Source organism: Indicator indicator, chromosome 2 (genome assembly GCF_027791375.1).
Source record: "Indicator indicator isolate 239-I01 chromosome 2, UM_Iind_1.1, whole genome shotgun sequence".
Taxonomy (NCBI): domain Eukaryota; kingdom Metazoa; phylum Chordata; class Aves; order Piciformes; family Indicatoridae; genus Indicator; species Indicator indicator.
This window is the reverse complement of record NC_072011.1, coordinates 24,161,598-24,172,262: the sequence shown is the minus strand read 5'-3', so window position 1 is coordinate 24,172,262 and position 10,665 is coordinate 24,161,598.

Here is a 10,665-nt window from a genome sequence, read left to right as displayed (position 1 = left end):
TAGGACCAGAAGATTGCCTACATCAGTCCTTTCTCTTGCCCTTTGCACCAGGAGAAGGGATGGAGCCATGCAGCCCTTTGGTGATGCACAGATGAGACTGCCACAAGAAACCAGGCACAGACTTAATGGCAAAACTCTGTTCACAGCAGAAGATAGTAGGGCCCTTCATCATTCTTCACCACCCAGTTCACTTTTCATGCATTTTGCAGCTGCATCCTGCAAGTTTGGCTTTCCAGTACAAAAGCCATTGCTCTTCCATGATGGAGTGCAGAGGCCTGATGCCAGCCTTAGAAATATTATAGGTCTATCAGGCTGTTATTGCAACACACCTCACTAAAAAAGCCAGGCTGGAAAAGATATAAGAGCTCAGTTCAGGAGAATATATAAATGGTGCACTTTTGAGATCAGAGCAAGACCTCGTCATGGGGCAAGTTTAAGAAGTTTATGCTCCCCTCTCCCACACATCACATTCCAAGTCAGGACACTAAATTACACGCAGTTTTTTCTCTGACAGTTCTCATATTTTCGGTTTTGTTGCTGTTGTTTTTTTCCCTTGACTTCATTAATATTTCTTCTTCCTCCCACCACCCACTTTCATCTTCTTCTATCTCCCCCTTCTTTGTCTTTCAAATTTCCTCTTTTTCTTTCCAAAAGACAGCATCTCTACTAAATGGGATATGTCCTTTCCCAGGCCTTCAGATCAACATAGTGAGCTGTGGGCAAACTTTGGGACATGGGAAAAGTCAGCTCCCACCTTTTGGCAATCCATGAAAGCAATGCACAATGCATTATACTCCCCTCCCTCACTATTTCCATGACCTTTAGGCTGTTTTTACAATATTGGTTCCAAGAACAAATGCAAATAAATGTAGTCCTGGGAACTGTACAGTACAGCAACCAGGGAATCTGTATTCATCATTATGATGGCAGCTGAAACAGCAAAGGAAAATGGGGTCATGGGGAGAAGGGAAAATCCAGATGAGGAAAGCGAAAGGAAAAACAAACAGGAGCAAAGAGGTTTCTGTTCCTCTCCTCACAGAAGAGGAAAAGAATCCAAATCAGATCAACAGTGACCACATCAGAGACAGCCAGCATCTCCATTGTTTTGACCATACGTAGGTAAAATCTTACAGCAGAGAAGGAAGCCAGCCTTCACCTACAGCCCATGCTCATTCTCATACCCTCAGCTTTTCCTCTTGCTGTTCTGGTGCAGAGAATGAACGGCTCATGAGGTTCTCACAGCCTCTGCAGCTCCCACAGGGTTATCCTCATCACAGCCAGCAGCAAGGGATCCCTCCCTGCTGTCCCACACCTGTATAGGCTCTTTTTAGGGATGAAGCATTCTTTTGTCACAAGGCAAATGAGGTCCTGGTGGTTCTGTGTTTTCTTATCCAAACCCAGTGCTCTTCCACCATCATGGCATTTGCACACTGTTCCTCTTTGCCTCTTGGAGGAGATCAGGTACCACATATTTGGGTGCCTGCAGATAGCCTGTATATGTTCCTTCTTGACTTCAGTCCTACTCGGGGAAAGCAGCAGAAAACTGTGGCTCTCTGAGCATTTTTGGGAACACCTGCTTGGCAAGATTTCAGCTCAATATCAGAGACAGGCCAAGGAACCAAAAGGGCTCATCACCTTCTCCAAGGGCAGGTGAAGAAAGGGCAGCCAGAGGAAAAGGGGATCCTTTATTTTTATAATCCATATGCGGCTTCCCTGATCCTTTTCCTCTTCACCTAGTCACCCTGGAGACCAGTGGAGGGCCTGCAGCAGGCTCTGCCTTCCTGTTCAGATAAATATACCATAATCCCACAGCACAGTTTGTCAGGATCCTTGCTAATGACTTTGAATACTCAAGCACTTTGGCCATGAGATAAGACAAGCTGAGTTCACCAAAGGCTATTTCACATGATGGAACAAACAAAGGCTTTTTCCAGAGATGGGTGTAAATTCCTGATAAAATGAAAATGTCCCCACCTTGTTATCTGAGAGCTGTAAACTGCAAGCTTGCTTTCTCTCTTAGCCGCACCAGCCTCAAGTTCTTCCTGGAAAGAGGGGGAAATCACATCAGTTTTGTTTGTGATTTCTCATGGTAGCACAATTCCTCCCCTGTGACTTGGTTTCCACCAAGTTTGGAAGTAAACATTTCTAAATACTAAGAAAATGGCTTTAATCAAAAGTTCCTAACCCTGTTTTACGAGAATAGAGTTGAAACTTCTAGACCATATCAAGGAGGATGTCAGTGCAGTGAAGACATCTGGGGGTGCCACTCATGAGTTATCTACTTCCTTAGTTGTTTCTAAAGTGGGACTTTCATTAAAAAAAAAAAAAAACAAAACACCTTGCAGAGTTTCTAACATTAGCCGTTTTAATTTACTTTCATATAATTGTTTAGTTTGCTGTTTTATCAAATATTTCAAATAAGCCTTTTTTATAGCCTTTCTATTGCACAGGTTTTTATTGCTGAGATCTCTCAGGAACTAATCTAGTCAGTGTAACAAAAATTCTAGCATTCATACATATGAGAAGAAGGTAATAGAGCAGTTCTCCTAGATCACTGTCCATCTTATGGACAGATTTAGGTAGAAGCAGCATGACTTGATGACTTGGTATAGGAGACAATTTGGGTTCAAAATACCCCATGAACCTAATATCTAGCTGATCAAATCCCACATAGGAGAAGTCATACACACTTCGTATTTATGTGAAAAATTATTTACTCTCAGCAAATTCCTGTTTCTGGTGTTCCTAGATAATAACACCTTTTTTTTTATCACCACTGAAAAAGGGCTGAGATAAGCTCTTAAGAAAACAAACAAACAAAAAAGCTATAGCAGCAAGGTAAATTCAGAGCAGCAGCAGCAGTCTAGCACACTCCAAACATACCAGCCAAGGTTTGATTCTTTCTGGAAGGATGGATGGGAACTAGTAATTCCTCAACGCCTTTCTCTAACCTGCCTAGAGTTGTTTTTGAAAGCCCTTACTGGCAACAATCTATTTATAGTTGCCCCTTGTTTTGTAGTTTATCTCTCCTGTGACACTGTGTCCGTTGTCCTAAGCGCACAATACCAACCCCAAAGAATTCTTAACAGCTGAGTTCTCACCTCTTACTTGATTTAGCACACTCTATTAATAGCAATAGGGAGCAGGCCACTTCCATCAGGCTGCTCAGCTGGGTGCACACAGCCATGGTTCATGATCCAGCACCTAGCACCTACTTAAAATGGGCATTTTTGGATATGTGGAGCTACCATAGAGTACAGAATAATAGAATCATAGAATGCTTTGGTTTGGAAGGGACCTCTAAAGGTCATCTAGTCGAACCCCCTGGAGCGAGCAGGATACTTCAATTGCTCTGTACTTTCAGCTGGTTTAATCCTTATTTGCTTTTAAATGTTATGTTTTCCCTTCCCTAGTGAATGATCCTGAGTGTATTTAAGAAAAAAAATGCAAAAACATAAAGATATGGAGATAAAGATGTGGAGATACAAAGCAAGAATGATTCAACAAACATTCAAAAATCAAAGAATTGTTTACATTGATCTGACATCCCAAAATCCTGAGCAATCAGATGAGCTGAAACAAAGACCATTTCAAACTGTTTGTTTCTGAAAAGCTTGTATCATTTGTATATGTTTTCCCATGAAACAATCCTGCAGTGAGTGGATGGAAAGTGTGACACCTCTACCTTGGGAAGCTGGACAAGACAAAATTATACAGGCAGAGGGAGTCCCTGAGATGGTTGCTTGTATTTCTAGGCTTAGCATTACCTTACAGAGAACTCTGTGTAAGGGAAGTGCTGTGATCAGGACAAGTTGCCCCTGTCAGTCTCAGCATGATGCAGAGCATAGCAGCAGATGGAAAGCCCTGAGCACCAGGAACTGGAAAGAATCATCTACAAAAGACTGTTCTTCCTACTGTGAGGTTGCTCCTCTTGGCTGCTGATCTCAGCAGGTGTGCAACCTTTGATTCAGCCCTTGTAGCCATGCAGTAGCCAAGAGCTGGGGCTACCAAATGTTGAACAGACATCATCAACAACAGATAAAGGATGGGACCACAACTTCACCCCTTCAGTTACATGTTAGCCAGCTGCAGTGGAAAAGGGAAGTGAGGAGGTCTTGAAGAGTTTAGGGTAGTGACATCTGCAGCCATGGTAGGTGGCCTTCCCTGGAGACAAGCCCACCATCAGTCCCCTGTGGCAGCCAGTTCCTCTGGCCCACCTATCTGCTCCTCTGCACTAAGCTGAGAAGCTAGGGAATGAACCAGTCTCAGTAAACTCAGTAAACTCAGTAAAAAGTCATTGGACTAGCTGCCAGCCCCTTGAAACTTAGATTTGGGAGAGTAATCCAAAAATGAGCTTTATGAAAAGGTTATTTAGGGGATTAGTTCATATGGGGTTTTTAGCAAAATGATAGCTGAAGAAAGGCAAAGGGGATTTACTTTCAGTTTGTTTAATAAAAGAAAACAGACACACTGCCATGCCATTTCCATATATGCACCAGCACAGCCCCTGGCACCACCCTGACCCCTCAGATAACTACCTTGCTCCAGTGTTGTGTACAGCAGCAAACCGCTCCTGGACCAGCAGAGCCAAGGACATGTTTGGAGATGTTTATCATCTTGCACAGTGAGCAGGCACAGGCTTGGACCTCAACCTCTCATCATCTTTAGCAGGGCTGCAGGGCCTCACTGCCTTCTCAAGGGGGTAAGGGAAGCAGAGGTCATCCCAGCCCTGCTGCCCATCCGGCACAGGCTGGCTGAGCAGGAGTGTATGGTGATGCATGTATCAGAGTGGTTTGTGCACCCAGGGAAGGCTCTCTGTACACACCTCATGCTTTGCAGGTTCTGGCTTCCACTCTCCCAGGCCCCTATCCCAGCCTGATAGGGTCTTCACTGGCCTCCATCCCCTTCACAATCATTTTCCAAAGGGATGGCTGACAATTTTGTAACAGAGAGGGCACAACTTGGCACAACTAATATGGGAAAAACTCTCTAATTCTTTCTTTCAGTAATATGATTTAAATGGCAATTTATTCTAAAACAGCAGGCATATCTCTTTCACTTTTTTTCTTGGTAACAGTTTTTGCTCAATCATGTGGCACTAGGCAAGCTTTCATCATGGAAACTGCTTATTTATCTTCTCAAAATCCATGATCTTCTCAGCTAACTCTTCACTGGCTTTTCTGTATTCAGGGAAGTTTCTTCCTTAGTTTTCCTATCTTACAATGCTGTCAACTTATCCTCTTACACCTCAGTTTTACAGAAGTTATGGAGTCTTCACACACAAAGATATTCAAAAGCCATCTAGACATCGTCCTAAGCAACCTGTTCTAGGTGGCACTGCTTGAACAAGGGGCTTGGACCAGGTGACCTTCAAAGGTGCCTTCAAACCTCAACCAGTCTGTGATGATCCTGAGTTTCCTCTTCCCTGTAGCCTACCTTACCTGTGCTAAGCCCGCATCACCAGTCACTGCCAGTGCCTGCTTATAAAATCTTGATTCATTTCTTTTGAGTTTCTGAAAGTTTCCAGGTGTTTTTCAGCTCCTCACTTGTTATGCAGCAGGGTTTTTTTAGCAGATCTCGAAGCTTTTTTTTTTAATTGTTTTTTTCATAAAGTTCAGCATACCTGGAAATCCCAAACCAACCACAGCACAGAGAGAAGTTCAGACAAAGTTCTTGGATGCTATCACCTGACTTACTTAAAAGCTTTTCACTTTACAGTTGTAACCTGTAATTATCTAAGAGCACACACAAGTCTTACAGGATGTTCTTGATAAGACCAGAGCTTGGGAATCTGCAGTGTATTTTTGCCCCTGCTTGGTAATTGTCCGATGGGCTTTGCATTGGGCATGGCCTTGCTCTCTGTAGGCAGTGTGGATCAGCCTGGCAGAGATCCTATGTGTGAAACACTGCAGAGTACATTTGCTCTGGGATCATCCTGGAAAGGAGTCTTTGCTGAGGTCTGCATCCCCAGCCAGACCCACCTTGCCCAAACTCAATGAGGCAGATGTTCTCTCCTGCTGTTACAGCCCTTAATATCTATATTTCTGTCTGCTATTCTTCTTGTGCCTATGGAGTTCAAGAAAACAAGAAGTGAAGTCACACGTGTCCCAGACATCAGGCATGCCTAGTTGACAGGGGTGTCTGTGCATTTCCAAGAGCACTGCTAGACATGGAGGGTCTGGTTGCTCTGACTGTGAGACTCATAGTGCTGGGTAAAAACAATGCAAAACACTGAACTGGCATAAATGTATGCAACTGATTATGGTTTGTCCAGAAAGCACTGAAGAGACCTTCTAGCAGTATCAGCACTGGCTGAGGTCCCTCACTATCTGCTGACTTGGGTATCATCCTGGACCTGGCCTTGAAACCAGTGCAAGAGCATAAAGCTGGCATAGTCCTATGTCATGTGCACTAATTCAACAGAAATATGTTTGCCTCCAGTCTGTACAGGTCAACCTTGTGTGCTGTGTAACCTGGGAACCAGCACTGGTGTTGCTGAGGAGGGACAATTCTGCTGCAGGTAGCAGTGGAAGCTTAGCCTGAAATCAGGTGGAAAAGCTGAGATCACAACTTCTACTGTAACTGAGGGGCAGATGCAGTTTAATGTTAACCTTGCTATGATGTATCTACAACCTGACCAAAAATACATGTAATAGCACCTACTTTTATCACATGTATGACTGAAAATAGTTGCTCACCATAGGTATGATTAAATACCCCATCCACCTACATCCAGTCTTAGGGACTCAAAGAGATATATTTAATCGCAATTTAGGCACACAGTTTGATGGTTCACTCCTAGTCCACTTACTCTTGTATTCATGAGAACAGCCCAATAATTCAGAACTTACTGGAAACCTCCTGTACTGAACTAGGAGCTTGCTCCATGGGAGAGTCAGGACATACACTTTACGAGATCACTCAGTCCAAAATACCTCTCTGGAGAACAGCCTGTCAGCTGTGCTGCCTCAGGCACAGGAAACCAGAGCATGACCAGTGTTGTTTGTATGGCTAGCCACACAGGTTGTAGGGTGACCATTTGTCCATCATCTGCTCAGTACCTCAAGACCCTCCACACACGCACACTGCCCCCATGTACACATGTGCAGGGACACACTACTTTTCCTCTACTTGAATTTGTGGCTCTTCCTATGAATGCTTCCTTCCCTTTGTCCTTGCTTTCATCTTTATTTGACTTAGAGGCTGAGCTTCCCCAGTCACTTGGTTAAGACACTTAACTAAATGCCTTAGTTTCAGCCCACTGAGAGTGGCTCTTCCACAGTGAGCAACCCTACCTTTACTTAGCCAATTTCTCCCAATTGGAGGGCAGACCCACTCCAGCCCAGCAATATCCCCATTCTGGATTTATGGTTCATCCACACAAAGTGCCAATTCCAACAATCTTGTTTCCTTAGTTGTAAAGTGGATAGGCATTCCCATAGCTATTTCACTCCAAAAGATGCTTGTCAAGAGGCAGCCAACCCAACAGATGCTCAAGGATAACAGCATGATCTCACTGAAGCATGTGGGCAACTTCTTCCCACCCACCATTGCCCCAAACAGGATATCTAATGGTGATCATCACCGTCCTATTGCTTCTTCCACCATGAATATCCACCTGCTGCTTAATTTATTTCACTGAAGGCAATTACCAAAGCACCTCCTGCAGCAGAGAAGGGAGCACTGAAGCCTGCTGGGCAACACATCAGGACAGTTACGTGCTGAAAGGGAAGACTCAACCATAAAACATTAGTCTCTATTTCTGAAGTCCTAGTCTAGATGGCATATATTTGACTTCAGCCTTGCCTGCTAGCTAGTTTCTTTGCCCTTGAATCTGACTTGTTTTAGTTATCTGACTAGCCTCTTTTAGTCTAGCCAATCCCACTGAAATTTCATCAGTCCTGGGGTTAAATTGAGGCAGAGTTGGCTGCATTCATGATGCGTCTGTAGCATCCAGCTCTGATTCTCTACCAAAGATCATCTGCACATCCACGAATGTTTGGTCTGCACATTCTCTTTAGACGTAAACTACTGATCCTTTCTTGCCATTTCTCCTTGACAGCTGTCTATTCTTACAGACTCTGAGAGACTGCATCTCATTTGTAGCTGCAACTAGAAATGTGCCATTATAAGGTTTTATCATTCCACAGAAGTGTAGATAGATGTCAAAAATGTTCAGAAAACAAAACTACAAGATATCAAACCTCAGGTTAAGAAATAGAAATAAAACATGAGAGCTGGAGCTCTCAACTTCTCCAGATGGGAAGACTTAAGAGCAGCTACTGTAATAAGCATTGAATGCCTCCTCCTTTACTGGGGCAGCACCTTACTTGCACTCGTATGATGTCAGAGGCAGCAGACCTAAACATGGAAGCTCACAGGCAAACGTGCCATTTTTCTGCTACAAAAGGGCTGATTTTACAAGCAATTTGAACAGAAGCAATAACTTCTTTCCCCACTCAGCAGAAAGCCCTTTTAGAAGCATAAATGTCAGGGTTAATAAAAATTGTGTAAACAAACACTGACAAACATGCATGAGAGCTGTGTGCATATGACAGTTAACCAAAGATGCAAGCTTGCAGAATATATTTGAACTCCTTTTGCCTTCAAAAAAATATGCTCAATCTCAGAGGCAAAAATACTTTCACTGAATCTGTTGCACTGATTAATCTCCAATTACCATTTTTCTAGGTAATTTTTAGTTGCTTCATTGCTTTTTTTAATAAATGTTGGGTCTGATTCCAAGCCTTCTGTCATGTGAAAAGTAACTTATAACTATGCCAGAAGAGATGGGGGTGTGCTCATTTCACAGAGGTGCTAAAATCGTGTTTTAACTGTGGACCATAAAGAAAATACAAGAATAATCTGCATAACGTTACTGAAGCTAAAGTCTTCTGGCATGGTGTAGGGAGTTCTGTAATTACCCACCATCTCTTGTCAGACCATATTCACACCGGGGATCCTAACAGTATTGTGGTAATACACAAGGAGCAGGGCTGTCCAGATTTCTGCTTTTTATTCTATTTGGGCTAGCTTGAGACAATCCAGCACTCCCACAATGATACTTTCCTTCCTCGAGGATTGAATAGGATTTCAGTAGATGTGACTCCAAGTACAGGAGGAGTTAGGAGGGTCTGCTGCAGATTGAGGCAGGACAGAGAGGTGAGTCCGGGGTCTTGGAAGAGGACCAATTGGTCTCAAAGGACAAGAAGAGTCTCTTATCATGCCTTCCTATTCCTTTCAGTCTTCCTAGAGTCAGGATACTTGATCCCAGTGCAGTCTTGTCTGATGCAACAGAACGTCATCCTCTCCTCTATGCATCCACACATTCCCTCAGAGAAGTACCCTCTTCTCCCTCTCCCAGTCTGACCCCACTGTGTAGGTGCTGCCCCCACTGTGTAGAGGTGGATAAAGGCATCATCCAGGGCAGAGCTCCAGAAATCAGGGATCCTCTGACACTGGAAATAGTGGTGGGATCTGCAGCTTCATTGTCACCTTCGCTCTTCTCATATGCTGCCCACGGCAGCAGCACTGGGATCAGAACCCCCACACAGATGGGAAGAGGGCATCCCCTGCTCTCATCACTGAAGGAAGGGCAGCCTCACCCCTTCTATCATCACTTTTAGCCTGCTCTGAGCTGGGGTGAGGTACAGGGGGTGGCTTCACAGAATGCCACACATCATGCTGTGAGGATGTGATACAAATGCAGTAACTCAATACATCATGACAGCAAAAGCTACCTTTGCCACCAGCAGAAATGTGTTATGCCTCAGCCATCAGGTTCACACTATCCTCACCAGTTTATCAAATCCCTGGTGTAGGATTTACCTTTGCAATACCTGTACTGTTTGCACTGCTTGTTTCATGTTGAGCCCTGCTACCCTTAGAGCCAGTACCAGCAATTCAACTATGCAAAAGAAATAATTTAATACTCAGAGTGTAAGTCCCCTTGAAATGGGACTTGCTCTTTCCAACTCTCCATTGCTGCTCACCAGGAAGCTGATGCTTTGAGGCCTGTGTGCTTCTTAGTCACATTTGCGGCTATTGATGGAGGTTGGATTGAGACATGGAGGTAACTGCAGACAACCTGTGCTGTACTGCTCCAGGGCTGGGAAGGCTAGTCTGGTCAGGTCCAGCTTCTGCTGCTGAATGTATTAACTCTAGGAAGAGTTTTGTGAAATGGATGGGTGGTCAGGCTCAGGAGGAACTTCTGATCAGCATTTAGAAACACTGTGTGTTTTTCTTTAAGTGCCTAGCACACACTCTGGACTCTGTTTTGGTAGTTACAGGGCTGCCTGGACTCCTTTACACCTGTTGGTAATCTATTATCGCTGTCCCCTTTGATAAGAGAGACTGTGCAAATTCCAAGCACATTGTGAGGTGACCTTGCCATCTCCTTGGGAAGTCAGAACAAAGAAACAGAACCCCTGGATCATATCACAGATTTAAAACAAGTCAAGCTGCCCCAGGGGCAATTTCCTATCCCTAAGAAGCACAAGCATAGAATCATAGAATAATAGAATCATGGAATAATAGAATCAACCAGGTTCATCCATTCCAAGATCATCCAGTCCAACCGATCACCCAGCCCTAAGCAATCAACTAGACCATGGCACTAAGTGCCTCATCCAGTCTTCTCTTGAACATCTCCTGCCATGGCGACTC